Raw genomic sequence first — 6,000 nt, 5'->3', positions numbered from 1 at the left:
GTTTCGCGAGGAAAGGTCGTATGCGCTGAAGTCGCACGGAAAATATATGAACTGCTAACATACGTTGATGCAATACGAGTTTGGAAACTTTCCGTCGAATGGTACGGCAATACCGACTGATTAATCGATTTAATCGCGGATGGTGCCCGTAATCACTCACGAAATCAGCCGACCAGTGAGTATCGTCATTCTTAGTAGGGTACGTTGGTGAGATGCATTATAATTTTTTGAATAATTCTTAAGTCTCCTGTGACCTGTTACAACGTGACAGCTTAATTTGCAAAAGCAAGACAGCAATGGCAAATTCCATTGTGGCAGTGAAACTAAATCAGACTGCTGATATGAGCTTGGTTGGGTCTAACCATTGTTAGGTAGAGGTTCACTTTCGAGCTCAACAAACGAAGTAAGTAGTGTGAACAGCTATTCTTTCAAAGCAGTCTCTTTCACTTAAATTGGAGAAATGGTGATGCTGATAGAGGTAAAGGCAAGAGACACGTTTTTGTTTAGACGATAACCACGAAGAATGTCTCGGAAGTCATGCTTGCTGTACTAACGCGTGTGTAATACAATAAAGCTTTCATCTGCAAAGAATCTGTCCTTGGTTTCAGCTATGAACGAGAAAAATGGTAAATTTCAGCTACAGTTCAGTCAGCGCGCAATGACGTAAACTTGACTCTTAGCCTCCCGTCGCTTGACTTATGTGCCGGTTTCAAACCATAACTCGCCGTCTATAGCCAGCGGTACATACCTCTGTTCTAAGAAAGACACCATAGTTGCCGTACTCGTTATAGCGCCACTGATCGAAGCTGTCGGGCTATAACTTTTTCTTCTGCATTTCCCTTAAATCATGTTTCAAACACATCACCGCCATATCTTTCTGATTCTTAACTGCAACTGTTTTCTGTGTGAGGATCGGACATGACTAAGTGATAGTTTCCAGAGAGACCACCCCTCGTACGAAACAGAGCCGTGTTGCCCAGAACTAAAACGTGTCTCTTTCCTTTAGGATTATTAAAGGTCATCAGTTCTGCAATTTAAGAGAAAAAGGTTGCTTCGAAAGGATAGCTGTTCTTATCATTTACGTCGTTTATGAAGTTCGTAAGTAGCACTCTCCCTAACAATGGTTAGATCCAACCACCCTCATGTTAGCAGTTAAATTCAGTTTAATGTTTCTGTATTGCGTTTTCAAGTTAAATTTCCACATTGCAGCAATTCACGGGAGACTTAATAATTATTCAAATAATTATAATATAGTTCGGCAACGTATCCTACTGACTAAGAATGACGACACGGATTGGTCCGCTGACTTCGTATGTAATTGTAGGTGCCCCCGTGAATAAATCGATTAATCAGCCAGTATTGCTGTATCATTCGTCAGAGAGCTTCCAAACTCATATTGTATCAACCTCTGCAAACTATTCATATACTGTGTTTTTCGTGCGAATCGACCACATGTGATTTTCTCTCGCAAGACCTGAAGAACGACTGTCTTCATCTCACGTAACTACTCGCTGCTACTAGCGCTAAGGCTCCTTAAACGAAACAACAACGCTTGCAGACTGGATTCGTGTTTATCTATATAAACAATTTAAGAGATAATCTTAAGTTGTCTGTACATGATGCTGTCGTTTACCGACTAGTAAAGTCATGAGAAGTTCAAAAACAATTGCAAAACGATTTAGAAAAGATATCTGTATGGTGCAAAAATTGGCAATGGGCCCTAAATAATGAAAAGTGTGAGGTCATCCACAAGAGTGCTAAAAGGAATTCGTTAAACTTCGGTTACACGATAAATCAGTCAAATCTAAAGGCCGTAAATTCAAATAAATACCTAGGAATTCAATTACCAAAAAGTGGGAAACAACACATAGAAAATGCTGGGGGAAAGGCATACCAAAGACTGCGTTTTATTCACAGGACACTAAGAAAGTGTAACACATCTACTGAGTAGGCTGCCTACTCTTTTAGAATATTGCTCAGTGGCGAGGGAGCCTTACCAGACAGGATTACGGAGTACATCAAGAAAGTTCAAAGAAGGACAGCACGTTTTGTATTATCGCGAAACAGCGGAGAGTGTGTCACTGAAATGATACAGCATTTGGGTTGGGCATCATTAAAGCAAAGGCGCTTTTCTTTGCGGCGAAATCTTCTCACGAAATTCCTATCACCAACTTTCTCCTACGAATGCGAAAATATTTTGTTGATGCTGACCTACATAGAGAGCAACGATCATCATAACAAAATAAGGGAAATGAGAGCTCGCACGGAAAGATGTAGTTGTTCGTCTTTTCAACACGCTGTTCGAGATTCGAAGAAGAGAGAACTATTGTGAAGGTGGTTCGATGAACCCTCTGCCAGACACTTAAATGTGATTTCCAAACTATCCGCGTAGATGTAGATGTAGTACCTTGATCTCGTTTGAATGTTGTGAGCCAACTTAGCTCAGGAGCTGATGTGGTACTGTTATGACACGTTTCCCAACCGAATCAGTGCCAGGGGAGGTGCAGCGTAGTACTGATTTATAGGCTCTTACTGCCAAATTATTTGTAAATTTGGCTCTATTTTGTAATCACTGAAATGATGTTAGACACCCTCCAACCTGTGAAGTTTCATTTCGTTTTCTCCTTTCCTTCTGGGTGTTCCATTTTTTTCCTCGTTTAGTGTATACATATACAAATTTTGTATAGGTTAGGAATATGTTGTCATCAAGTTTTGGTGTTCTGATAACGTATGAATTTTTTCTCTTTTTAGATCATGTAATTTCTGTTGGCAGGCACATAACACACATAAAGTAAAAAAAAAGTAAAGTACGTGTGGTGTTACCGCAAGACACCACACTTGCTAGGTGGTAGCTTTTAAATCGGCCGCGGTCCGGTAGTATACGTCGTACCCGCGTGTCGCCACTGTCAGTGATCGCAGACCGAGCGCCACCACACGGCAGGTCTAGAGAGACGTCCTGGCACTCACTCCAGTTGTACAGCCGACGTTCATAGCAATGGTTCACTGACAAATACGCTCTCATTTGCCGAGACGATAGTTAGCATAGCCTTCAGCTACATTTGCTACGACCTAGCAAGGCGCCGTATTCAATTGATAATTAATATTATGAAGCATGTACCGTAACGAGAGATGTTCTACAATTGTGGATTAAAGTTAAGTATTACATCATCTACGTACTTTATTTACGATTCTCAAGATATTGTCCTGTTCCAGACCTCACGCCAGTCAGCGTGTAATTAAACGCGTGCATTTCGGCCTCCTCTAGAAAAACAGTGTTGGCTCTTCTGCCAACACTACAGTACGTACGTTGTAGCGGACCATTTCCCGGCTGCAACCATCGGCATATGCTGGTTGCTATTCTGGGCTCCACGGGTCAGCGACCGTTCTAACGCCTGGATCGAATGTTTGGTCCTTGCTTAATCCGGTTAACGGATGGTAGCCTGGCCAAGGCGAGTGGTCCGCACAGAATGGCCAGCATATACTGGTTGCCTTTGGGAACAAACTACTCAAAATTTCGGCAGGCAGAAGCACCGGGCAGTCTGCTCTAGAGGCTGGTTGGCCGAAACGTCTGCATGGGTAAAGAATGATACGGAGCTGTGAGCAGTTCACGAAATCGAGTCAGTCGGTGGCCCTTGTAGGGTGCGAGTCACGAGTTTGAGCCCTCTGGAGCGGGGATGATGTGATGTGGAGGCTTATTTCGGTAATTAGTAGTAACGTTGTTCTCTACAAGTGGAAAGTTCGTAAGTGTCGGAAGTTCGTTGCCTTTCACTCGCGTGGGCAGTGTCTTAATCTAGTCCTGGTTTTCGGGGAAGGTGTTGATTTTAGCGAGCTTACACGGACAGCTGAGTAAGAGCCGCCTGAAGAGTGTTGTTGACAATTCTTCCGGGTTATATGGCCTTGGTACATGGAATTCTTCTATTCCTAACGTTTCGTCCAATACTACGTTGGACATCTTCAGAGGTATGGCTGGCCCTGCTGAGTCCTGCCTGTCGGCAGGACCACGGCCATATAACCCGGAAGAATTATCAACAACAGTACCATCCGGTCGTGAAAGCCTTCATCGCCTGAAGAGTGTGTGTGTGTGTGTGTGTGTGTGTGTGTGTGGAGCAACTGGCTGACTGGAGGCGTTGTGTAACGAACAAAGCGGACTTGGCGATGGTTATTAAATGAAGAATGAGTTGAGTGTTCATCCAATAGATATTTAAGTCTGGAATGCCTGTTCATATCCTTATCCTCTTTTGTATTAGATCGTGTTCCTCTGTTGTCTACAGAAGAGATGGGAGAAACCGGTTGCGGACAGCGTAGTGACAGATTGAAGTGTTCGTTGTCCAGTCCAGTGGTCGAATTTGGGCAGCTTCTGAAGGCTGTTAGATGACTTAGTCACATGGTTTCACGGCAATGAATAGTGGCATAGAGGAACGGAGTGCTTCAACCTTGTGTGGCGGGTCTGAGCGAGGCTGGCGACCCATATTTGGATTTACAGGGTGTTACAAAAAGGTACGGCGAAACTTTCAGGAAACATTCCTCACACACAAAGAAAGGAAATATGTTACGTGGACATGTGTCCGGAAACGCTTACTTTCCATGTTAGAGGTCGTTTTATTACTTCTCTTCAAATCACATTAATCATGGAATGGAAACACACAGCAACAGAACGTACCAGCGTGACTTCAAACTTTTTGTTACAGGAAATGTTGAAAATGTTCTCCGTTAGCGAGGATACATGCATCCATCCTCCGTCGCATGGAATCCCTGATGCGCTGATGCAGTCCTGGAGAGTGGCGTATTGTATCACAGTCGTTCACAATACGAGCACGAAGAGTCTCTACATTTGGTACCGGGATTGCGTAGAGTAGAGCTTTGAAATGCCCCCATAAATCCAAGTCAAGAGGGTTGGGGTCAGGAGTGCGTGGAGGCCGTGGAATTGGTCCGCCTCTACCAATCCATCGGTCACAGAATCTGTTGTTGAGAAGCGTACGAACACATGGACTGAAATATGCAGGAGCTCCATCGTGCATGAACCACATGTTGTGTCGTGATTGTAAAGGCACATGTTCTAGCAGCACAGGTAGAGTATCCCGTATGAAATCATGATAACGTGCTCCATTGAGCTAAGGTGGAAGAACACGGGGCCCAATCAAGACATCACCAACAATGCCTCCCCAAACGTTCACAGAAAATCTGTGTCGATGACGTGATTGCTCAATTGCGTGCGGATTCTCGTCAGCCCACACATGTTGATTGTGAAAATTTACTGTACATACTGACGAAACTAAAATGAGCTCTAACATGGAAATTAAGCGTTTCCGGACACATGTCCACATAACATCTTTTCTTTATTTGTGTGTGAGGAATGTTTCCTGAAAGTTTGGCCGTACCTTTTTGTAACACCCTGTATAGTGTAAGTGTAGCATGGCCTAGAAATCGTCCAGGTCCGCCATATTCCTTCAGTAGACAAAAATTTGCACGTAGGGTATCTGTTTCAGAAGCAAGAAAATATCCACTGAAGATGCCAAGACCTGTGATAAAGCAAGTTTGACAATCAAACGAAACGAGTAAATTGTGTTCTTGCATGAATGTGGACGCTGGGTTTTTTTCTTCAAGCACCGTAGCACTTAATTATAATAATGACTGAACATGCTACAAAGCTAAAATCACCTAGCAGACGACGATACCGGAAGTGTAAATGTACGATTTGTAAAGACTTGTGAAGTGTATGAAAGATGGTGCTTCTTATTGTACAAGTATAGATATTCAATAATTAAAGAAACAAATTGATGTAGAAAAACGATACCATGTATTTTCACAAAATGAGACATCTACTACTGCTGAACATGATCCCCACCGACGTTAATACTCTTGGCTCAACGATGAACCACTTCTTTTTACACCTGATGGAAAGAAGTATTCTACTTTAGGGGTCCCCAGAGTTGAAGATGTCTCTTAGAGACATTATGTAACAAAATCAAGATTGCAGCTGTAGTAGTTTAATGATGTCTT

Source organism: Schistocerca serialis, chromosome 10 (genome assembly GCF_023864345.2).
Source record: "Schistocerca serialis cubense isolate TAMUIC-IGC-003099 chromosome 10, iqSchSeri2.2, whole genome shotgun sequence".
Lineage (NCBI taxonomy): Eukaryota > Metazoa > Arthropoda > Insecta > Orthoptera > Acrididae > Schistocerca > Schistocerca serialis.
The sequence above is the reverse complement of the archived record's forward strand: the minus strand, read 5'-3'. Positions refer to the sequence as shown.